This window comes from Manis javanica, chromosome 3, assembly GCF_040802235.1.
Source record: "Manis javanica isolate MJ-LG chromosome 3, MJ_LKY, whole genome shotgun sequence".
NCBI classification, from domain to species: Eukaryota; Metazoa; Chordata; class Mammalia; order Pholidota; family Manidae; genus Manis; species Manis javanica.
The window spans coordinates 171,778,533-171,804,186 of record NC_133158.1 but is presented as its reverse complement, the minus strand read 5'-3'; the positions used below and the strand labels follow the sequence as shown (position 1 = coordinate 171,804,186).

Below are 25,654 nucleotides of genomic sequence, written 5' to 3'. Positions count from 1 at the left end.
ACTTGCCCTGTATACCCATTTTGTTGAAAGTTTTTATCATGAATGGATGTTGAATCTTGTCGAGTGTTTTTCCAGCATCTATGGAAATGATCATGTGGTTTTTGTCTTTTTTGTTGATGTGGTGGATGATATTGATGGATTTTTACATGTTGTACCATCCTTGCATCCCTGAGATAAATCCCAATTGATCATGTTGTATGATCCTCTTGACGTATTTTTTTTTATGTCATTAATACAGAGTTACATGAGCACCCTGGTGGTTACTATATTCCCCCATTATCAAGTCCCCACCACATACCCGGTTACAGTCACTGTCCATCTGCGTAGTAAGATGCTATAGAGTCACTACTTGTCTTCTCTGTGCTGTACTGCCTTCCCTTACCCGCACCCTCCCCCACCCCGCTACATTATGTGTGCAAATCGTAATGCCCCTTCTTCCCCTTCTCCCTTCTTCCCCACCCACCCTTTCTCAGTAATGTTTTATTATTTTCAATGAAGTCTCCTGGAATTCACGACACCTGAGGGAAAGTTTTCCCTCGCCCCTCCATTCAAACTCAGCGGCTTCCAGGATTGGCACAAACCGTCTCCTTAGCAAGAAGGTTGCTGCCGCAGAGCGAGCGACTCTAGGTGAAATGAACGTGATGTCGTAAAGCGGCGACGTCGTAAGCCAGGCGCAGGGCGGCAAGAGGCGGAGGCACTGAGAGGAACGGTCCGAGGGACGCAAGGAGGAGCAGGCGGACGGCCCCAGGCGTCAGCACAGAAAGCAGGAGAGCCCGCGGCGCCATAACAGTGAGTAGCGGGGCGGACCGGAGAGTGGCGGAGTTCGGGAAATCCGGCAGCCGGGGCGCCCCGGGGGGTGAGGGCGGGGGAGTCGTGCTGCGTGCGGCCGGCCCCTCCTCTCGTCCTGGGGTGGGGGCGTTGCTTTTAATGCACGCACCCCACTCTCTTGGCCCTCGGCCCCTCCTCCGGGACTCAGCCCTCACCGTGCTACCCCACCTCAGCGCGGAGGTCCACGAGCGCGGGCCGGACACAGGGCCTCTCGCTCGGGCCCGCGGCTTGGACCCGCCGGGCTCGGGCTGCGGGTGACGTGCGGAAGTGGCTGCGGGATGCGTGTCGCCCGTGCGCGCGGGTCCGGCCGAGCGCGCTGCAGGCGGCCAGGCTGCTTCGGCGGCGGCGAAGTAACCGGCTGGTGAGGCGCGCTGGCGGAATGGGGAGAAGCGGGACCCCTCCCCGCTCCTCGGGCCCCGACTAGGCGAGCCCCGTGAGCGCCGTGCACGTTCCATGGGGAGCTGGCGCGGCGGCCGGGGACTCGGGCCACGAGCGGGCACCTACTTGCCCCCGCGGAGAGACCTGGAGCGGGCGGCGAGCTGCAGCGACGGGCGCCTTTGTGGAGTTGTTAGTTGGTATCGGAGACCGGGAAGCACCGCAGACAGATCCCTTCCCCGTGGAGGGCTGCATTTCCGCGCCGGGATGGGGCTCTGTGCGGCAGCCTGTCTTCTCTTTGGGTTTCTGGTTAAGTTGTTACCTGGACCGGACGCGCGGAGCGCTGTACCGGGTAATGGAGCTTGGATGGCGTGCTCGGTCTCGGGTGGAAGGCTGGTACAGGAGGGGGCGGACGGACCCACAGACGCTCGGTCCGCTGCTCGCGCTGCAGCTGCAGTGTTTGTTGATTGGTGTAAGTTGTTTTCATTTCTGCTTATCTCCGGGGCGAATTAAACTTGGTTATACACCATTGTGTTATGAAACCTTAGGATAGGTGCTGGTTAATATTTCTTAGCAATGCAATCATATTTTTAAGTTGCTGCTGTTTATTGGAGAGAACTGCTGGGAAAAAATGTTAGCTCCTAAGTCTTTAATGACAGGGTGAGAGATGTATAGAGTGATAGGTAGTCGTAGAGATACTTTATGCTGTTATTGTATGTAAATCGTTTTTTGTTCATTTTAAAATAAGGTATGTAGATTTTACTGGTAAGCCTCCAGTAAAACATTTTTAAATTTCCTTTCTGGAATATATCTGTAGTGTAGGATATTAATGGGAGATCAAGTAATGTAACTTGACAGGCGTAAACCAAGTGAGCATGGTTTGGCCAAAGCATCAAACCTTATGTAGTAACTTGACGGTAATGATGTTAGTCATATAATAAAGGAGTGGTATTCGAATTGCTTAAATCGGCTTTTACCATTTATAATGTAATGCTTTGCTTGTTAAATTTTTAAAAATGTGTCTTCTCATTTTCCACTTATACTCTGTGTGTGGTTTCCTTATACATATATATATATATATATTTTTTGAGGAACGTATTCTAGGTACTAATGACCACAATCTGATTACTTTACTTTAGTTAGAATAGCAGGTACATATTTTTCTGTTATTTGCACCATTTTTACTTGCTGTCTTTGGAAACCACCAGTAGAGGATGCTAAAACAAAAGGGATGTTTGGTGTAGTCGTACCCTCAGTCCCTGTCTCCTGTTGATTGGGACCTCTGCATGGATAGGGATGCTTGGTGTAATTCTGAGTCCTACCGATGTGCAAAACTACCCTGAGTCAATTAGGCATGTGCATTTTCTAGTCAGTGTACTAAGACTGGAAAGAAGTAGGAATGTTTTAGCTTGGACATTTTTATAAATTTGAGCTTTATATATCCTGAAATTGAGATCGTTATCACTTTAGCCTCGCTTTAGACCGGATGTATTACTGCTGTAAGAAGAAAAAAAGTTTTATGGTGTTAGGTTTGGAGAAGAATATGTGAATGATTGGCCTGTATTTTTTTTTGTGTGCATATTTACCATACTTTTTAACCGTGTTATTCCTAGTAAGATCCCTGAAAATATATTCTTAGACATTAAAAGGTCAAATATGGTTAAGAAAAATTGGAAGTAAGTGATGGTATTGTGTAAATTATTTTCCCATAACTTGCATGGACTTAAACGCGGGTTGACAGACAACTGCATAATGAGCAGTCACTGAGGTATTAGTGATTTCTCAATTTTATCTGTTCGTCCCCTTGTACTTTAAGAATCAGAATCAGGTAGTACGTGCATTTTAAATTTATCAGTGATAAATTAAGGAACCTAAGTTTGTTTCATTTTTTTTTCTCTTGTATTTGTTATTTTTATTTATTTATTTATTTTGGTATCGTTAATATACACTTACATGAACAACATTGTGGTTACTAGATTCCCCCCATTATCAGGCCCCCACCACATACCCCATTACAGTCACTGTCCATCAACGTAGTAAGATGCCATAGAATCACTACTTGTCTTCTCTGTGCTGTACTGCCTTCCCTGTGCCGCCCCCAACATTATGTGTGCTAGTCATAATGCGCCTTTTTCCTCTGATCCCTCCCTTCCAACCCATCCTCCCCAGTCCCTTTCCCTTTGGTAACTGTTAGTCCACTCTTGGGTTCTGTTTGCTGCTGTTTTGTTCCTTCAGTTTTTTCTTTGTTCTTATACTCCACAGACGAGTGAAATCATTTGATACTTGTGTTTGTCCACCTGGCTTATTTCACTGAGCATAATACCCTCCAGCTCCATCCATGTTGTTGCATATGGTAGGATTTGTTTTCTTCTTATGGCTGAATAATATTCCATTGTGTATATGTACTACATCTTCTTTACCCATTCATCTGCTGATGGACACTTAGGTTGCTTCCATTTCTTGGCTGTTGTAAAAAGTGCACAGTAAACATAGGGGTGCTTAATGTCTTTTTTCAAACTGGGGTCCTGCATTCTTAGGGTAAATTCCTAGGAGGGGAATTCCTGGGTCAAATGGTATTTCTATTTTTAGTTTTTTGAGGAACCTCCATACTGCTTTCCACAATGGTTGAACTAACTTACATTCCCACCAGCAGTGTAGGAGGGTTCCCCTTTCTCCACAACCTCACCAACATTTGTTGTTGTTTGTCTTTTGGATGGTGGCCATCCTTACTGGTGTGAGGTGGTCTCTCATTGTGGTTTTAATTGGCATTTCTCTGATGATTAGAGATGTGGAGCATCTTTTCATGTGCCTGTTGGCCATCTGAATTTCTTTGGTGAAGTGTCTGTTCAGCTCCTATGCCCATTTTTTAATTGGATTATTTGCTTTTTGTTTTTTGAAGTGTGTGAGCTCTTTATATATTTTGGATGTCAGTCCTTTATCGGATGTGCCATTTATGAATATATTGTCCCATACTGTAGGATGTTTTTTTGTTGTTTTGATGGTGTCCTTTCCTGTACAGCAGTTTCAGCTTGATTTAACTGTGGTCATTTGTAAGTCTTTTGTCATTTATAGTCACTGTTTTATTACTCCTAAATTAGTAAAGAACTAGATTTCAGGAGAACAGGTATTGGTTTCATCGGATTAAGTAAACTAAGGAAAATGATTTTGTGGCTTTTTGTTTCAAATGTTGCTGTTAAAGTGTTTTAAGCTTTTCCTCTTAAGCTGACAACAGTTTAGTGAAGGATAATATCTTTATAAGCAGAATTGAAACATTTATCTTTCTACCTAATCCCTCCAGAATTTAAAAACTCTCAGAGACTATTTTTGTATTTCATGGCAGTATGTTTATTTGCGTAAGTTCAATAAGAATCTGCTTTTCTTGTAAGAGAACCAATTAAAAACACAGGTTATATTACCAAGGCTTTGACTGAAATGTCATACCTGAGAGACACATGCGTGAACTCAGATATGAACAGACAGTTTTAAGGAACTAAGGTTGACTTTATAGAGCCAACAAAACCCCTTGGAAGAACTGGCCTGGTACCTTGCTTACAGGGTTCCCAAGCAGCCGTACCAGGGGAGTAAGGAAGGTGACTTCCTGGCAGGTGCAGGAACCTCAGGAAAATCTTGGGAACCTCAGCAAGAGAGAAATTCACCCAAATCTACAGGTAGTACAGGCAAAACCTGATGTCAAGTCTGGCTTGGTTTTCTGACCTCAAGAGGCCTTTAAACGTCCAATCTGAAATTCCTTATAAAATGTTCCAGCAAAGCACATTTAAAAGATCCTATGTAATCAACGGCCCTACTGGCTGCACTGATGCAAATAGTCGAGCCATGTGTTAATTATTTTCTTAATCTAGTTACTTCTAATAAAAATGAGGGTGATTTTAGAGAAAAGTATTGTTCAATAATGCAGCCTTATCTATACTAAATCCTAATACTAGTCATTGGGACGTAGACTAGATCCAGAATTGTAGTTTCCCCAAAATATCTAGCTATGATTCTCCAGATGTTTTAGTTTTCTTCCATCATTTCAGTTAAAATTTTACTGTTTCTAGTCCTTATATTCAGCCATACATTCTTAATCTTGTCGAGTTGCTCCAAAAAGGAAAATCCAACTCCAGATGTTGCTACTTAACCTAATAGCACGATTTGTTCTATCTTGCCTAGAAGCCATAAAACTGCAAATAGTAATAGAAATGGAACCCGGAATAGAAGCGCCAATCTTCCGAGGCCCTCTCACTGACCACTGATGGAGACCTAACTGCATCCTTTATGTGTCCCCTCTCAGCATGAAGCAGCCAGAGCAGGTGTGGCCCCCTTTCCCTAGCAGTAGCTAGTGTCTCTGTCTGTAGAGGGGGGAAATGAGACAGGGGCCATGAGCTTAGACAGAATAGGCTGAGGGCATCCCGAAAAAGCAAGGCAGGATATTTGCAGTCAGGGGAATGTAACTACATGCAAGGAAGCCCCCTACCAAAACTCTGTGTTAAACATTAAGCTCTAGAGTGATTATTCAGTGAGATCAGTTAAAGCTCAAAAGGCCAGGAACAATTTGGCCTGGAATGTTTTGAGTGTTTCACAAATAAAGAAGGGAATCTCAGCATAACCTGTGATTTCACTGCAAACAGCCCTAGCCAGCAGACAATAACCCAGTCCACCTTAGGGGCAGGGCAGGTGGTACAAGTCCACACTCTAAGCCCTCTCTTCACATTATCAAGGTGTATGTGGCATGGGATGCATCCTTCTTGCTCTAATAGATTATCCCAGAAATAGTCATGAAGGATTTCTCCGAGCTCTGCCATTTGATGGTGATGACAACTTGAAGCTTTTAGATCCCACCTCTGTTGCAGTTGCAGCTGCATTCATCCTGCTGGTTCCTGGACTTGGTGGTGGAATGCAAAAAGAGATATTTAAGCTGGCTTGTGTATATAGTAAGACAACGAATTTGACTGCTTCTGTATTATCTGAACTCAATCAAGAGCTAGGAGAAGTGCTATTGTGGTGCTTCAAAATCGTGCTACGACTATCTGCTGTTAAAAGAACATATGGTATGTGAACAGTTTTCAGGAATGTGTCATTTTAATTTGTCTGATTTTTCTCAAACGATTCAAAATCATTTAGACAATATGCATCATATTATTAATAAGTTTTCACAAATGCCTGCGTTACCTAACTGATTTTCTCGGTTTCATTGGATATGGCCGGTATTTGTAGGTCTGCTTTTGTTATGTATCTGTATATCTGTATTCCTGTTCTGTTAATATGTGTACGTAATTTAATTAGTCGTTTGTTAAAACCTATACATGCTTACGTTACTCTACCAGAAAGTTATGTCAAATAAATAATCTCATATTTTCTTCCTTTGCTACTTCTATAGCTTTTCTTTTTCCTTCTTAAATACAGCCCTTTGCTAGAATTCATGCCTCATACTTAAAATTACCATGTGTCGTAATCCTTCCAGCTGGTAAAGGTACCTCAAGACAAGTGCTGGGCATAGGAGCTATGGGGCATAAATCTGCAGAGATGTAAAAAGCTAACCTTTTTAAAGAATATTGCTTCTCTCTCACTTACCAACTTTATATCTCCCCGTACGGCCCCTGAGATAGCTGGTTAGCCAGAGACGGGTAAGATTCCTCAATGGAGGAACAACGTAAGACAGGCACAGTCGCAGAGGGGCCATCAGGTGAGAAATTGGGGTCAACAGAGGTGAAGCTTAGAGCCTCATCCCCCCAGTTTTGAGAGAAGTCTTCTGCAGCCATGGCTGTTTTGTTGCTCTTGTCTAGCTTGGATCAATACCTAGTCTATAGGACAGACCTGACCGCCTACACTTGCCTTCCTACTGCACTCAACTCTACTTTCCATCTTTATTTTACATCACAAGATTTAAAAGATAGATTATCTTTTATGAAAAAGTAAACTGTTAAAAAGCTTTCTATTAGAAACTGTAATCTTTATTATGTCTCCCTAGTACTTAAACATTTTATTAAATAAGGGGGAAATGTGAGATTTATATATAAATCAAGTATAGAAATCAAATGTATAATCATATATGACTTGATTATTTTTCCTGTAATTCCTAATAAGTGATCAAGAACAGAACAAACAAAACTGAAACAGTTTCTGTGATGTAATTGCCCTTGCTATTGTTTCAATACCATGTAAGACATTGTTCCCCAGGAGACTGGAGACTGCCGAGGATTACGTTTAGAGTTAGTTAATGGTTATCTATTAAGTCCTCCACATAGAATTCTGTTGTTGTTAACACGTATGTGCTCAATAAATACGAAGGGTGCCCTCTCAGCACCATTCTTGTGCTGTTAAGCCTCGAGTCCCCTGGCTGGTCCTTTCAGATCTTTGATATCTCTTGTGTCTCCTCCCTTATCTGCGGGTCAGAAGCAGAGAGGGACCGACATACTTCTTTGTATTATTTTATTTTATTTTTTTACAAATACGATGCATTACTTTTATAATGAATAAAATAGTGAAGTGTTTAAATTTAGGTAAAAAGAGGTATGTCTGTGTAACCTCATTTTTCAGTGGAACAGACAAAATAATATGGAAAAGGCCCTTATAGTGAGAAATTAGAAAGTCATCAGAGTCTAGAATAGTTCCAGAAGAATGGAGAGAAGAAGCCAGATGGCAGGATTTTAAGAAAAGAGTAGGTAGAGAGGATGTAGAAGAGAGAAATTTGGAAATTCTCAGATTATTACTCTCCTCCTATTCTTTTACCTCCATTGCGTTGCTCCAGTTTCCTCATCAGTTTTCTGCATTTCTGCATTTCAGTATTCATCTCCTCTGCTTCCTTACCTTAGAGATGACACCTTGTGGTATGATGCCCGACTCCCTATTTTTCCTTGCTTATCTGGCACTAAATGATCAATACCACTCCCTCTCAAAGAGGAGTGCAAGCATAGGAAATGTTTCTCAGGGTCTTGGATAGAAACACCGTGCATTCAAAAGTGAAATATCCTCATGTAAATGCCACTTTGCTGTCCCTTTTTGTCACTGAGCCCTAGCTTTTTTTTTTTTAGCAATAAGAGATGTTATTACATATCCATCACTGCGCTTCTCAATACCACTTGAAACATGCATATCATCCTAGAGATGAATCAGTTTTCCAGTGCTTCTTATTTGATACACATTACTGCAAAGCCATTGTAAATTACTGAGGAGGTATTTGGTTAAAAAAATAAACAATAAATTATACTGTCCATATGAATCAACTCTCACTGATGCTGGGGTTCTTGTTCATGAAGCCAAAGAATGAGCTTCACAAACACTCAAGGTAGGAGAGCAAGGTACAGGCTTTTATTTAGAGATAAAGTGAGAGGACAGAGCTCCCAGCTCATGCCAGGATGGGACCAGAGAGTCCGTGGTTGGCTCCTTGTCTAAGGGTTTTATGAGCAGTTGAGGATTTTCAGGAATGAGGGTAAAGGGTTGGGGCTGCAGACTTGTAAGAACGCCTGCCCTGCCCCCAAGGAGGCTGGGTGTTGTCTGTTTGCTTGGCTTGTTTGTAGTTGAGATTGCTTACCAAAGTAGTCTTTTGCCTAGGTTGCAGATTACAATTAGAGAAGGGAAAATAGCACATAGTTACAATTAAAATAAACTGGGCCCTTTTCTCAAACTATTCAACTCCAGTTAGACAATATCCATCATATTATTGATAAGTTTTCACAAATGCCTAGGGTACCTAACTGGTTTTCTTGGTTTCACTGGATATGGCTGGTAATTGTAGGTCTGCTTTTGTTATGTATCTGTATTCCTATTCTGTTAATGTGTGTACGCAATTTAATTAGTAGTCTCTTAAAACCTATACATGCTTATGTTACTCTACAAGAAGTTATGTCAAAGAAATAATCAATCTTCCCATGTTTTCTTCCGTCTGCTACTTCTATAGCTTTTCTTCTTCCTTCCTAATTACAGCCCTTTAGTAGAATTCGTGCCTCATATCGAAAATTACCAAGTATCATAATTCTTCCAAGTGGTAAAGATACCTCAAGACAAATGCTGGGCATAGAAGTCACAGGGCATAAATCTGCCAAGAAGTAAAAAGCTAACCTTTTCAAAGAATATTGCTTCTCTCTCACTTACCAACTTCACATTTCCCTGTATGGCCCCGGAAGATGACTGGTTAGCCAGAGACGGGTAAGATTCCTCAAGGGAGGAACAACCTAAGACAGGCACAGTCGCAGGGGGCCCATCAGGTGAGAAATTGGGGATCAACAGAGGTGAGGCTTAGAACCTCACCCCCCTGTTTTGAGAGAAATCTTCTGCATCTGTGGATGTTTTCTTGCCCTTGACCAGCTTGGATTAACACTTAGTCTACAGGCACACAACTGATCATCTACATTTGCCCTTTTACAACACTAAACTATGTTTTCTACCTTTATCTTGCATCTACCTACCACTTCAGCATTTTATTTTTAAAAAATAAAAAAAAATAAGGGAGAAATGTGGGATGCACATATAAATCAAGTATAAAAATCAAATGAATAATCATATCTGACTTGATTGATTATAGTTCATGATGCGTGATCAAAACCGAAAGTTTCTGTGATTGACTGCCCTTGCACTGTTCACCATGTAAGAACTTATTCACTATGTAAGAACTTGTTCACCATGTAAGAACTTGTTCGTTATGCCGCAGAAGATTGGAGACTGTTGAGAATTAGGCTTGGGGTTGATTAATGATTGTGCATTGAGTCCGCTATACAGAATTTTATTGTTGTTAACAACCATTTGATCAATAAATATGAGAGATGGCCTCTCAAAAAAATAAATAAATAAAAATAAACTGGGCCTTTTAGCAGGATAAGGTAAACTTTACATTGTCATGGTGTAACTGATAACAATTAAGTGATTGTTTATGCTGAGATACTTTTCTTTATCTGCAGAACACTCAAACATTCCAGGCCAAGTTGCTCCTGGCCTTTTGAGCCTTAAGTAATTTCACTGAAGAATATCTGTATTCCTAGTTATTCATACAAATCTTTACCCTAGAGAATTAGTGGGACTCTGACTTTGCATAATGCTTAGCACAGAATTTTGATAAGGACTTCTTTGCATTTTGTTACATTGTTCTGACTGCTCTTGCTCTGCTTTTTCTCAGGAGGCCCTCACCCTACTCTGCCTAATCCCATTGTCCCTGTCTCAATTCCATCTTAAAGACTGTATTTTAATACCCAGAAAGTTACAAGTGTAAGATTCTTAACTTACTCTTTAGCAAACAGACAATAACTCAGCCCACCTTGGGCGCTGGGCAGGCAAGGTGTTTAATACGCTCCCAGACCAGGATGCTGGTATCCCAGGGAGAAATCAGAGCAGAAAGTTCCTTGTTTTAAGTTAATTGTAAGTATTCAAAGGCCATTTAACAAGTCTGCACTCCCAGCCCTCAGTCACATTCCTTAAGAATTCTTAAGAGGGGGAACCCCCCAGCCTTTCTGCGCTCTCCTCTCTCTGAGGTCGCCCACACTTTGTCAGTGCGTAACCTTTTAACTTTAAACTTTCTCTTTTTTCAACCTTTCAGGAGTGCCTGAAAGAAAGACTGGGGCATATAATAAAATTATAAATATTCTTTCTTAAAAAAAAGAAGGTGAAAGAGAAAGAATTAGAAAGAGAAAGAGGAGATAAGAAGGATAAAGAAAAATTGGAATATTCTTCCAAAGACAAGAAGTAAAAAGATGAATGTACCACGACAAGGAAAGAAAGGTAAAACATTTCTCATTTAATGTCTATTCTAGTTTCAAATTTTGGATTGATGTTTCATTTTGTAATATTTTCATCTCTGATGCCAACAAACTGGAAAAGTATTTTTTCATGATAAGCATGTTTCTCTCCTGCCTGCAGGAGGCAGAATTAGCTGGGAAATGGGGCAGTTAGTTGGCACTTGGCTTAATTAACTGTGACATCATCCCTTAACATGGTTCACGTGGTACCTTAGCCTTAGTTTAGTGCAAGAATGAAGTTCCCATATTAAGTATCAAATCTAAGTGTTAAATAACTAACAGCTCACTAAATCTTCCTTGTTGCCTGCAATGTAAGCATTTCTTGTGTTGAGGCTGCTACCTATAAACAAGTCTCCCAGTCCTGTCTTAAAAGGATATTTTGTACAGAGGCCATAGTATCTTGCTCCTAACTTTAAGTCTTCATTCTCATCAAAATTCATTTCTCTCTTAGTCTTTATTCTTTTCACACTACCTAAACCTCTGACTTAGTAGATAAAATGGCTTCAGTTAAGAGAACTGAGGTTTTCCTAATAAAAACTAAGCGAATGCAAAGAAAAATATTCTGGCTTAGTCAATATAAAGGTAGTTACATATAGCATAGTTATACTAATCAATTAAATAATAAATCTATCACTTTTTTGTTTTTTACCACTTTTTTGATATAATTTCAGATTTGTAGAGAAGTTGCAAGAGAATAGTATAAAGAATTCCCGGAGGCAGAGCCAGGATGGCGGCATGAATAGAGGAGTAGAAATCTCCTCCCAAAACTATATATATCCATGAAAATATAACAAAGACAACTCTTCCTAAAATAGAGAACAGAGGACACAGGACAACATGCAGACCACATCCACACCTGCGAGAACCCAGCGCCTCCCGAACGGGGTAAGATACAAGCCCCGGCCCAGTGGGACCCGAGCACCCCTCCCCCCGGACCCTGGTGGGTGGAGAGGAGTCAGCAGGGAGGGAGAGAGAACCCAGGACTGCAGAACACCCAGCCCCAGGATTCCGTACTAGAGCGCAGACACAGTGCATGCGCGGGGTCCTGGATACTAAGGAAACAGGGCGGCAGGACCGGTGAGTGGGTGCCTGAGACCGGCAACTGAGGACAAAGAAAATCGACGTTTTTCCCTTTTTTTTTCATTCACTTTCATTGTTGCTGTTGTTGTTTTGGTTTAGAGAGTGCTTTTTGGAAGTCTTAAAGGGGTAGGACAGGACACTTAGCCCAGAGGCAGGGAATCTGGGGATCTCTGAGCACTCTAACCCCCTGGGAAACAGGGAGCACAGAGGCCCCTCATGTAGATAAATAGCCTCCTGGCTGCTCCCCCTCCAATGGGGCTCCACCATTTTGAGGAGCAGCCCCAGCCGGGCCACGCCCACAGCAACAGCTGAGATAAACTCCAAACCAACCAGGCAGGTAGCTGAAGCCCTGTCTGCGCACAGCTGCCAAGCAAAAGCCACTAGAGGTCGCTATTCTCCCAGGAGAGGAAGGCCACAAACCAAAAAGAAGGAAAGCTCTCCCAGCTGTCACTCGTACCAGCTCTGCAAACTATCTCTATCACCATGAAAAGGCAAAACTACAGGCAGACAAAGATCACAGAGACAACACTTGAGAAGGAGACAGACCTAACCAGTATTCCTGAAAAAGAATTCAAAATAAAAATCATGAATATGCTGACAGAGATGCAGAGAAAAATGCAAGAGCGATGGGATGAAGTCCGGAGGGAGATCACAGATGTCAGGAAGGAAATCACAGAAGTGAAACAATCCCTGGAAGGATTTATAAGCAGAATGGATAAGATGCAAGAGGCCATAGAAGGAATAGAAACCAGAGAACAGGAACGTATAGAAGCTGACATAGAGAGAGAGAAAAGGATCTCCAGGAACGAAACAACACTAAGAGAACTATGTGACCAATCCAAAAGGAATAATATCCGTATTATAGGGCTACCAGAAGAAGAAGAAAGAGGAAAAGGGATAGAAAGTCCCTTTGAAGAAATAATTGCTGAAAATTTCCCCAAACTGGGGGAGGAAATAATCGAACAGACCACGGAAATACACAGAACCCCCAACAGAAAGGATCCAAGGAGGACAACACCAAGGCACATAATAATTAAAATGGCAAGGATCAAGGACAAGGAAAGAGTTTTAAAGGCAGCTAGAGAGAAAAAGGTCACCTATAAAGGAAAACCCATCAGGCTAACATGAGACTTCTTGACAGAAACCCTACAGGCCAGAAGAGAATGGCATGATATATTTAATGCAATGAAACAGAAGGGCCTTGAACCAAGGATACTGTATCTAGCACGACTATCATTTAAATATGATGGCAGGATTAAACAATTCCCAGACAAGCAAAAGCTGAGGGAATTTGCTTCCCACAAACCACCTCTATAGGGCATCTTAGAGGGACTTCTCTAGATGCGAGCACTCCTAAAAAGAGTACAGAACAAAACACACAATATATGAAGAATGGAGGAGGAGGAATAAGAAGGGAGAGAAGAAAAGAATCTCCAGACAGTGTATATAACAGCTCAATAAGCGAGCTAAGTTAGGCAGTAAGATACTAAAGAAGCTAACCTTGAACCTTTGGTAACCACGAATCTAAAGCCTGCAATGGCAATAAGTACATATCTCTCAATAGTCACCCTAAATGTAAATGGACTTAATGCACCAATCAAAAGACACAGAGTAATAGAATGGATAAAAAAGCAAGACCCATCTATATGCTGCTTACAAGAAACTCACCTTAAACCCAAAGATAAGCATAGACTAAAAGTCAAGGGATGGAAAAACATACTTCAGGCAAACAACAGTGAGAAGAAAGCAGGGGTTGCAGTACTAATATCAGACAAAATAGACTTCAAAACAAAGAAAGTAACAAGAGATAAAGGACACTACATAATGATAAAGGGCTCAGACCAACAAGAGGATATAACCATTCTAAATATATATGCACCCAATACAGGAGCACCAGCATATGTGAAGCAAATACTAACAGAACTAAAGAGGGAAATAGACTGCAATGCATTCATTTTAGGAGACTTCAACACACCACTCACCCCAAAGGATAGATCCACCGGGTAGAAAATAAGTAAGGACACAGAGGCACTGAACAACACCCTAGAACAGATGGACCTAATAGACATCTATAGAACTCTACATCCAAAAGCAACAGGATATACATTCTTCTCAAGTGCACATGGAACATTCTCCAGAGTAGACCACATACTAGCTCACAAAAGGAGCCTCAGTAAACTCCAAAATATTGAAATTCTACCAACCAATTTTTCAGACCACAAAGGTATAAAAGTAGAAATAAATTCTACAAAGAAAACAAAAAGGCTCACAAACACATGGAGGCTTAACAACATGCTACTAAATAATCAATGGATCAATGAATAAATCAAAATAGAGATCAAGGAATATATAGAAACAAATGACAACAACAACACTAAGCCCCAACTTCTGTGGCACGCAGCGAAAGCAGTCTTAAGAGGAAAGTATATAGCGATCCAGGCACACGTGAAGAAGGAAGAAGAATCCCAAATGAATAGTCTAACATCACAACTATCGAAACTGGAAAAAGAAGAACAAATGAGGCCTAAAGTCAGCAGAAGGAGGGACATAATAAAGATCAGAGAAGAAATAAACAAAATTGAGAAGAATAAAACAACAGCAAAAATCAACGAAACCAAGAGCTGGTTCTTTGAGAAAATAAACAAAATAGATAAGCCTCTAGCCAAACTTATTAAGAGAAGAAGAATCAACACAAATCAACATAATCAGAAATGAGAATGGAAAAATCACAACAGACTCTACAGAAATACAAAGAATTATTAAAGACTACTATGAAAACCTATATGCCAACAAGCTGGAGAACCTAGAAGAAATGGACAACTTCCTAGAAAAATACAGCCTCCCAAGACTGACCAAGGAAGAAACACAAAAGTTAAACAAACCAATTACGAGCAAAGAAATTGAAACGGTAATCAAAAAACTACCCAAGAACAAAACCCCGGGACCAGACGGATTTACCTCGGAATTTTATCAGACACACAGAGAAAACATAATACCCATTCTCCTTAAAGTGTTCCAAAAAATAGAAGAAGAGGGAATACTCCCAAACTCATTCTATGAAGCCAACATCACCCTAATACCAAAACCAGGCAAAGACCCCACCAAAAAAGAAAATTACAGACCAATATCCCTGATGAATGTAGATGCAAAAATACTCAATAAACTATTAGCAAACAGAATTCAACAGTATATCAAAAGGATTATACACCATGATCAAGTGGGATTCATCCCGGGGATGCAAGGATGGTACAACATTTAAAAATCCATCAACATCATCCACCACATCAACAGAAAGAAAGACAAAAACCACATGATCATCTCCATAGATGCTGAAAAAGCTTTTGACAAAATTCAACATCCATTCATGATAAAAACTCTCAGCAAAATGGGAATAGAGGGCAAGTACCTCAACATAATAAAGGCCATATATGATAAACCCACAGCCAGCATTATACTGAACAGCGAGAAGCTGAAAGCATTTCTTCTGAGATCGGGAACCAGACAGGGATGCCCACTCTCCCCACTGTTAAACATAGTACTGGAGGTCCTAGCCACGGCAATCAGACAAAACAAAGAAATACAAGGAATCCAGATTGGTAAAGAAGAAGTTAAACTGTCACTATTTGCAGATGATATGATACCGTACACAAAAAACCCTAAAGACTCCACTCCAAAACTACTAGAACTGATATCGGAATACAGCAAAGTTGCAGGATACAAAATTAACACACAGAAATCTGTAGCTTTCCTATACACTAACAATGAATCAATAGAAAGAGAAATCAGGAAAACAATTCCATTCACCATTGCATCAAAAAGAATAAAATACCTAGGAATAAACCTAACCAAAGAAGTGAAAGACTTATACTCTGAAAACTACAAGTCTTAAAGGGGACACTAATAAATGGAAACTCATCCCATGCTCATGGCTAGGAAGAATTAATATCATCAAAATGGCCATCCTGCCCAAAGCAATATACAGATTTGATGCAATCCCTCTCAAATTACCAGCAACATTCTTCAATGAATTGGAACAAATAATTCAAAAATTCATATGGATACACCAAAGACCCCGAATAGCCAAAGCAATCCTGAAAAAGAAGAATAAAGTAGGGGGGATCTCACTCCCCAACTTCAAGCTCTACTACAAAGCCATAGTAATCAAGACAATTTGGTACTGGCACAAGAACAGAGCCACAGACCTGTGGAACAGATTAGAGACTCCAGACATTAACCCAAACATATATGGTCAATTAATCTTTGATAAAGGAGCCATGGACATACAATGGCAAAATGACAGTCTCTTCAACAGATGGTGCTGGCAAAACTGGACAGCTACATGTAGGAGAATGAAACTCGACCTTGTCTAACCCCATATAAAAAGGTAAACTCAAAATGGATCCAAGACCTGAATGTAAGTCATGAAACCATTAAACTCTTCGAAAAAAACATAGGCAAAAACCTCTTAGACATAAACATGAGTGACCTCTTCTTGAACATATCTCCCCGGGCAAGGAAAACAACAGCAAAAATGAGCAAGTGGAACTACATTAAGCTGAAAAGCTTCTGTACAGCGAAAGACACCATCAATAGAACAAAAAGGAACCCTACAGTATGGGAGAATATATTTGAAAATGACAGATCCGATAAAGGCTTGACGTCCAGAATATATAAAGAGCTCACACGCCTCAACAAACAAAAAACAAATAACCCAATTAAAAAATGGGCAGAGGAACTGAACAGACAGTTCTCTAAAAAAGAAATACAGATGGCCAACAGACACATGAAAAGATGCTCCACATCGCTAATTATCAGAGAAATGCAAATTAAAACTACAATGAGGTATCACCTCACACCCTTAAGGATGGCTGCCATCCAAAAGACAAACAACAACAAATGTTGGCGAGGCTGTGGAGAAAGGGGAACCCTCCTACACTGCTGGTGGGAATGTGAATTAGTTCAACCATTGTGGAAAGCAGTATGGAGGTTCATCAAAATGCTCAAAACAGACCTACCATTTGACCCAGGAATTCCACTCCTAGGAATTTACCCTAAGAACGCAGCAATCAAGTTTGAGAAAGACAGATGCACCCCTATGTTTATCGCCGCACTATTTACAATAGCCAAGAATTGGAAGCAACCTAAATGTCCATCGGTAGATGAATGGATAAAGAAGATGTGGTACATATACACAATGGAATACTACTCAGCCATAAGAAGTGGAAAAATCCAACCATTTTCAGCAACATGGATGGAGCTGGAGAGTATTATGCTCAGTGAAATAAGCCAAGCAGAGAAAGAGAAATACCAAATGATTTCACTCATCTGAGGAGTATAGGAACAAAGGAAAAACTGAAGGAACAAAACAGCAGCGGAATTACAGAACCCAAAAATGGAGTAACAGGTACCAAAGGGAAAGGAACTGGGGAGGATGGGTGGGCAGGGAGGGATAAGGGGGGTTGAGAAGAAGGGGGGTATTAAGATTAGCATGCATGGGGGGAGGGAGAAAGGGGAGGGTGGGGTGCACAACACAGAGAGGACAAATAGTGACTCTACAACATTTTGCTAAACTGATGGACAGTAACCGTAATGTGGTTGTTAGGGGGGACCTGATATAGGGGAGAGCATAGTAAACATAGTATTTTTCATGTAAGTATAGATTAAAAATTTAAAAAAAAAAAGAAAGAAAGAAAGAAAGAAAGAAAGTGAAAGAAAGAAAGAAAGAAAAGAGAAGAAAGAGAGAAAGAAGAAAGAAAGAAAGAAAGAAAAGAAAGAAAGAAAGAAAGAAAGAAAGAAAGAGAGAGAGAGAGAGAGAGAAAGGAAAGAAAGAAAGAAAGGAAAGAAAGAAAGAAAGAAAGAAAGAAAGAAAGAAAGAAAGAAAGAAAGAAAGAAAGAAAGAAAGAAAGAAAGAAAGAAAGAAAGAAAGAAAGAAAGAAAGAAAGAAAAGGGGGATTACTCCTTGATAGGATAAAACTATTGGTAAATCAAAGATCAACGCATGCTTTAAATATCCTTAATGTTGATCACTTAAAGGGTGTCAGATGATCAGCTATGGAGGTACTCTTTTCTGATAATATTCCTTTCTCTTAATAAAAAAAAAAAAAAAGCATTTCCTGTGTGCTGACCTCCAATGAGTTCTGCACAGTGGTATAGAGGGCATGTCAAAGTGAGGGCAAAGGGTCTGTTTGTTTCTATGCAGAATATCAAGGCCTAGCTTGGATACCCAGAAAATGAACTAAGATACGATATGAGGAGGAGCTTCCGGCATCAGCACTCTCTGGAGGACTTGTGCCGGGGATGATCATCAAAAACCCTCCACAGGGATCCGGACGACGCTGCGGTTGTGGCTGCATCCAGCCCACCGTCTCCTGGACTTGCCATAGGAATGAGGAGGGAGATGTCTAGGCTGGCATGTGCATACAGTGAGACAGCGAATTTGACCGGATCTGTACTGTTGGAACTCAACTAGGAGTTGGGAGGGGTGCAAGGTGTAGCACTCCAAAATCTTATGACTATAGACTATCTACGGTTAAAAGAACATATGGGATGTGAACAGATCCCAGAAATGGGCTGCTTTAATTTGTCTGATTTCTCTCAGACTGTTCAAGTACAGTTGGACAATATCCATCATATCATAGACAAATTTTCACAAATGCCTAGGGTGCCTAAATGGTTTTCTTGGCTTCACTGGAGATGGATGGTAATTATAGATTTGCTTTGTTTATGTCACCGTATTCCTATTATGTTAATATGTGTGTGCAAATTAGTTAGTAGTTTAAAACCTATACATACTTAAGGTACTCTACAAGAATATATGTCAAAGAAATAATCAATCCTCCCATGTTTCCTTCCATATGCCACATCTGTAGCTTTTCTTCTTTCTTCCTAATTACAACCCTTAAATAGAATTCGTGCCTCATGTCGAATTTACCGAGTATCATAATTCCTCCAGGTGGTAAAGATACCTCAAGACAAGTGCTGGGCATAGAAGCCACAGGGCATAAATCTGCAAAGAAGTAAAAAGCTAACCTTTTCAAACAATATGGCTTCTCTCTCACTTACCAACTTTACATTTCCCTGTATGGCCCCGGAAAATGACTGGTTAGCCAGAGACGGGTAAGATTCCTCAAGGGAGGAACAACCTAAGACAGGCACAGTCGCAGGGGGGCCATCAGGTGAGAATTTGGGGATCAACAGAGGTGAGGCTCAGAACCTCACCCCCCCTGCTTTGAGAGAAATTTTCTGCATCCGTGGATGTCTTGCTGCCCTTGTCTAGCCTGGATTAATACTTAGTCCATAGGCACACACCTGATCATCTGATCATCTACATTTGCCCTCTTACAGCACTAAACTATGTTTTCTACCTTTATCTTGCATCTACCTACCACTTCAGCATTTTATTAAAAATAAAAATAATAATAATAATAGAGGGAGAAATGTGGGATCAACATATAAATCAAGTACAAAAATCAAATGAATATTCATATTTGACCTGATTGTTTATAGGTCATAATGCGTGATCAAAACCGAAAGTTTCTGTGATGACTTCCCTTGTACTGTTCACCATGTAAGAATTTATTCACTATGTAAGAATTCGTTCACCATGTAAGAACTTGTTGGTTATGCTTCAGAAGATTGGAGACTGACGAGAATTAGGCTTGAGATGGATTAATGATTGTACATTGAGCATTGACCCCCCTATACTGAATTTTATTGTTGTTATCAACCACTTGACCAATAAATATGAGAGATGCCCTCTCAAAAAAAAAAAACAAAACCAAAAGTTTCTGTGATGACTGCCCTTGTACTGTTCACCATGTAAGAACTTATTCACTATGTAAGAATTTGTTCACCATGTAAGTACTTGTTCGTTAGGCTACAGAAGATTGGAGACTGACAAGAATTAGGCTTGAGATGGATTAATGATTGTTCATTGAGCATTGACTCCCCTATACAGAATTTTATTGTTTTTAACAACCATTTGATCAATAAATATGAGAGATGCCCTCTTAAAAAAAATTTTTTTTAATTAAAAAAAAAAGAATTCCCAAATGTCCTTCCCCGACATTCCCCAAATTTTTATATATATTTTTGCTTTATTTTCTTACCCTTCCTTTCCCCAACCATTTAAGAGACTTTGCCAACATAATGCCTCATTTTCTTACATAACCACAGTAAAAGTTTCAAGAGGAGGAAATTAACATTAAAACATTTACCATTTAGTCGGATGCCTTGAGGAAATTTTGTCCTGTCCCAGTAATCTCTCTCATAACAAAAGAAAATCCAATTTCGTTGAACTCAGATTTTGTCTTGATCAACTTATCTTTAAGAGCTATCTGTTCTTGGTATAAAGGGCTTTGGATGTTGTTGGAAAATAACAATAAAAGGTTAGTAAAACTAAAGTTAGTGTAAACTAATAGGAATTAATAACTAATTTAGTAGAAGGAAAATGAATACCTGATCCTTTGCTCACTTATGGAATGTTTTGGGGGTTTGTTCCATAGGAAAAGGCGACACAGTACATCCCCAAGCCCGTCTCGCAGTAGCAGTGGTAGACGCGTGAAATCCCCATCACCAGAATCGGAGCATTCAGAGCGTTCAGAAAGGTCTCATAAAGAGAGCTCACGGTCCGGGTCATCTCACAAAGATTCTCCTAGAGATGTTAGCAAAAAGGCCAAAAGGTAAATGCAAGTCCTTTTTTGTAATATTTCAAATGCGAGACTCCTTGTCATTCTACCAGCTTTTGGAAATAATTTGGTTGGTAGCCATTTTTTAGAGGATTTTAGAAAAACTAAGGAGAGGTACTTTTGTTTTAGATTATTCCCTCCCACCTCCCCATCCAAGTCTCCTTATGAGTAAAGCACGAGAAGACTCCCAACAATTAAAGGCCAGCCAAGAATTTTAAACATATCATACTCTTTCCTACGATATTAGGGGCAGCTGCTTTACTCTTCATTGTGTTCTTGTTTCTATAGAATATTCTTCGATTTTTGTCAAGGCTGAAAGAAAAATACATCACCCCCACGCCCAGCAATGTTATTAGAAGGTTCTTGGGTAGAGACTTGCGGAAATATATACCATAAATACCATTTCTTCAGTGTGGGATTTAGTGTGTGATGTACTTTCTTCTGGTTCCAGAAAAGTGGTTCCGAAATGTTTTATTCATCTGGTGTTGCATAAAGGAATTTTCCTGAGAGCTAAAACTGCTTTATATCCTAAAACTTAATTAGTGTAACCATTTTTAGTAAAATCTTTATAAAATGGGAAACTTTTTCCTTCTCTAAATGGTACTTGTACGTCTACATGTGTATATGTGTTGGTGATCTTCCTGAACAGCACTTACAAAGTCACACCGTCCTAAATGATTTCCCTGAATGTTGTTGCTGTGGTTGGTGCTTTCTCCCTCAAAAAGATAGGCTGTCAATCTGCTGTGTTTTTGAGGTTTTATGAATTATCTTATTTCGAACTTTATCTGGTAGATTTAGAGGTTCAGACTTCGTGGTATGTCAGTATCGTGGGGAGCTTGCTAAAAATGCAAATCCCCAGTCCCTTCCTCTTGAGAGTTTGATTTAGTAGAGTAGTGGTAGGTTCCAGATCTATCTTAAGCAAGTACACTGTTGATGATCACTTATAGAATGCATAGGAAGCCCAAAATCCATGTGTGTGTACAGGTGGCAAAGTATAGGTTTGGGAAGTTTTCATTTTTTATTTCAGTTTCTTTCATTGTGCTTTGTTAAAGATCACTTTAGATAATTTGAAGATAGGTTTGATCACATGAGTATTTTGATAAATCCTTTTTGTTTGTTTTCTTAGATCACCATCTGGCTCAAGGACACCTAAGAGATCTAGGAGATCACGGTCTAGATCCCCTAAAAAATCAGGGAAGAAATCCAGATCCCAGTCCCGATCTCCACACAGGTCTCATAAAAAGTCAAAGAAAAACACTGATGTAAATTTTTAAGATGCTCTCACTTACTGGAAATGCAATTTTGTTTTGTGCCTGAATGGTCTGTTTAAAAAAAAAAAAAAAAAAACGAATGAAAGAGCATTCCTGGGGTTTTTGTTTGTTTTTTGTGAATGCATGTGTAAACTCATGAGTAACTGCATCTGTAGACCTGTCATTGTTTTATATTGTAAAAATTACTTCCGTTATGGCTGTTTCTCAAGATGAAATTTTTATTGCGCTAATGAATTTTGTCAGAAATGTGTATAATGGATCTGCTGGCAGTAGTGGTATTTTGTTTTAGGATGTTGTGACTTAGCAAAAATAATACAGACGTCTTTCCCCTTTTTGTAGCTTTGACAGTTTGAATTAGATTTCAAATAAAATCTGAACAGAAAACTATAATGCTATTTTTTTGCCCTATTGGTGACATCAAGTCCCTTAAAGTCCTACTAAGTGAGTTTAGCTCTTTGTGTTTCTTAGACCCAATGCACTTTACAAGCTTTGTTGTTTGAATAGCTAAAGTTTTATATTTACTAAGATGGCTATCAAAATTAAGGGACCTGAGACTCCTATTTGGTAGGTTTGCCAACCAATTTCTTTGATAATTTTCTCTTGGATAATACTAGTAGTAGCCAGAGTTCGAAAGACCATGTAAACGTGGCATGGTCTTTAGTTAATGGGATGCCTGGCTAAAGTATTTTTTTCTGTTTTCAAAGAAGCAGTATAATTTCAATACACTCAGCCTATGTCCTGAGCAACTACTTGTTTTTAGGGAGAAATTGCGTCTCCATCTTTTGATTTCATCTTCAATCACAAAAGGTGTTTATTTATAAAAGAAGTTTTCTAGCAAGAGTTGGCTATAGAATTTTTGTATCACATTTATAGCCCTATAGCCCTCTGTAGGCAATTTTTCTAATACTGGTATCGGTATATTTCTACAAGGTTCTGTTCAGAGCACCTTTGTGGGGGCTTTTTGGGTTTTTTTTAAACTTACGTTTTGCTTTACGTAAAATTTAAGTAGTTTTCAGGCAATTTAACATCCAATAGTTTGTAAACTCAAAGTGCAAAAAGTTGATTTAAACAATTTTGCAGAGGTGGAATTGTTATATAATGGGAATAATACTGCTACAGTATGAGGAAGAAATAAGCCTTGTGTAATATGGATCATAATAGTGCTATAAATATAATGTAATAAAGGGTTATGTAGATGTAAACTGACACTACTACTATTTGTGAATTTTGCTTTTCAGTTTTTCATTTAGTCACTTTATATAGTGATTTGATGAGTGTGTTCTGCCTTAATAGAGTAGAAAACTATTCTAATAATGGATTTATTTTGACTTAGCTTGCTTTTTAAAAATATCTTTTCAGTTTGTTTTACTTAATCTTGCCTAGTCACAACAGAATAAGCTGTACCCATGACTTGGGACGTAGGTGAAGAATGCCATTTACAAACTGGGCAAACCTCCAATAGCTTTAGAAATGAGCCAGTCAGATTATTTTACGTAGTAGTTCTTATCACCATGCATTACTCGTTTACTCTTTTGTTTGTCCATATTGTTAGGAAATGTTAATTCCTAAATGTTGCTGAGAGTAATTAAACTTGAACATTTGGTGCTGGTTTTTAAAAATTACAAATACAGCCATTTTTAAAGTAATATTTTTCTCTCCTGTTCATTGCCTGGGAGAATAAAATTTGTATAATTGCTTTTCTTTGCAAAGACAACAATGTTGAGTTGCTAGTGATTCGGTCATTCCATCATTTGTTGGTATCCAGTGTAGGCTTAGAAATAATTGGCCAGGTAATGGTTTTGCCAGTCAAGTTGTAAGGAATATTTATTTCTCTCTTAAAAATGTATCGTGGCAAAGCAGGAGTGAGCAGAAATTTTTAGGTCTGTTTTGGGTGTTTATTTGCAGAATTTTTCCGATGGCAGTTTTTAATCAGGATCCAGATGCAACAAACATTGTTTAAGTGAATAAGACTGGCTTACTTCTGTGTGAGTGAGGGGGGATTGCTTAGGTTTGATTAGGTATCTGTCTGTTCTGTGAAGTTTGTTTTTGTGTGTATTAGATTGTACTGGATTTTTTCCCCCTGGAATTGCAAATGGTATCATTACGTTGTTTCCAGTTTTACTTAACAAGAAAATATTAGCCTGTTTTGCTCTTCATGGATTCTGTGAAAGTTGAACCAGATCAAAAATTGGTGAATTGTAACAGGGGAGATATTTTACCATATTTTTAAAAAATATTTAGTATTATTCATCTGTTTCCTATCTAAATAACACTTTTAATTAGATAGTAAAATTTTTACAGGTTGACTGAAATGCTTGTAGGCATGGCCTTTTGGTTACAGGAAAAACCCTGTTCAGCTCTGTAATTGAAAGTTCTCCTCTATCATAGTTACATGTAGAGGAAGTCCTTTGTTGTCTGCTCTTCTTATGCAGGGTGTGGCTTAAACTCTTTACTCTCTAACCTCACATTTGTACACAGGGATTCATAACCAGGTTAATACCATTTAACCTCCCTCTCTTCTACAGGTGAGAGCAAGTAAATAAATGGTGGTCTGTTTCTTACCAGAGAGAGACCTATGATTGAAAAGGATCATGTTTGTGAATCTTTCGTTTGACATTGTAGTTTCTTATTACTGTTAGTAGCTCACATTTAGAAATGTGAGCATTTCTAAACTATAACACTCTCAGAATTTAGAGATTGAAGAACTAAAACAACAAAAAGACCTGACCCGAAAGAATGCTTTTATGTAGCTCAGAATGTTTTTGCCATTTCTGCTGAAGTTGCAGAAATTATACATACACTGACCTAATTTTTCTTTCTTGCAGACTATCCCTGTGGGCTTGCCCTGGGACTTTTATCCCAATTAAAGAATCTTGGAGGGAATACTTGCTTACATGACTTCTGTATTTTTTCCCCCAAACTTTAATATTCTTAAGCACTTGAAAATATTTTTAAGAAATTCCAGTCATGATCTAATTTACATTTCTTCGAAATATTTTCTACGCATTTGCCTCTGGTGGTGTAAATTATAAAAAATTACACAGTCATTGAAGGGTCCCCACCAGTAAGATGGCAAACTTCCGGCTTCTCTTCGGGGTCCTCGGTTCCCACTGGCGCCACGTGAAGCCCAATCACCTCTCGCCCCCCCTCCCAATCCCATCACCTAGCCAACAGCCACCAGCCCCGTAGAAGTAACACCACAATCACCCTATGCCCCTTCCTATATAACCCAGCACCTTTCCCTAATAAAGTGGAATTCTCCGGTGAATTGCTGCTGTGTGTCGCTCCTTTCATTTCATTGGTGCCGAAACCCGGGAGACGGGACACCCCAACTGGGCCCCGTCTTCCCCCCCGACACCAGCAGCAGCTTGCCCTCGTCCTCTTTTTCCGGCGCTGGCTCATCACACTCACCACTCCTCTCTGGCCTTTAGGTAAGTTTTCCCCCCCGGAGTGGGCCACTCTTCCCCGAGCTATCGCAGTGCCATTGACCGTGATCGTCCAGCAAGGCCCTTACGCTCAGGGACAAGGAGGGAACCCTCCCCGCCTCAGACCTTCACGGCTGCGGCAGACCCTCAGGCCCCTCCTCCAACAGCCGTAAACCCCCGCCTCAGGCCTTAAACTTTTTAAGCAAAATTTCCCCGGAGTGGGCCACTCTTCTCTGAGCTATCGCAGCGCCATTGACCATGAT

At 40.0% G+C, this 25,654-nt stretch overlaps 1 long non-coding RNA gene across 6 annotated transcripts; it reads left to right on the top strand.

The window, feature by feature from the left end:
- Positions 1–643: 643 nt before the first annotated feature.
- Positions 644–24,555, top strand: LOC118970093 (uncharacterized). 6 transcript variants are annotated; one of them, XR_012129535.1, is made up of 7 exons: positions 1,196–1,675; positions 5,374–5,513; positions 5,961–6,251; positions 10,730–10,911; positions 11,600–11,813; positions 20,513–20,689; positions 21,822–24,555. It is a non-coding gene; the product is annotated as an uncharacterized lncRNA (long non-coding RNA). The 6 variants fall into 6 exon arrangements; XR_012129536.1 differs by lacking the exons at positions 1,196–1,675; positions 5,961–6,251 and adding an exon at positions 669–789; XR_012129532.1 differs by lacking the exons at positions 1,196–1,675; positions 5,374–5,513; positions 5,961–6,251 and adding an exon at positions 644–789.
- Positions 24,556–25,654: the final 1,099 nt, after the last annotated feature.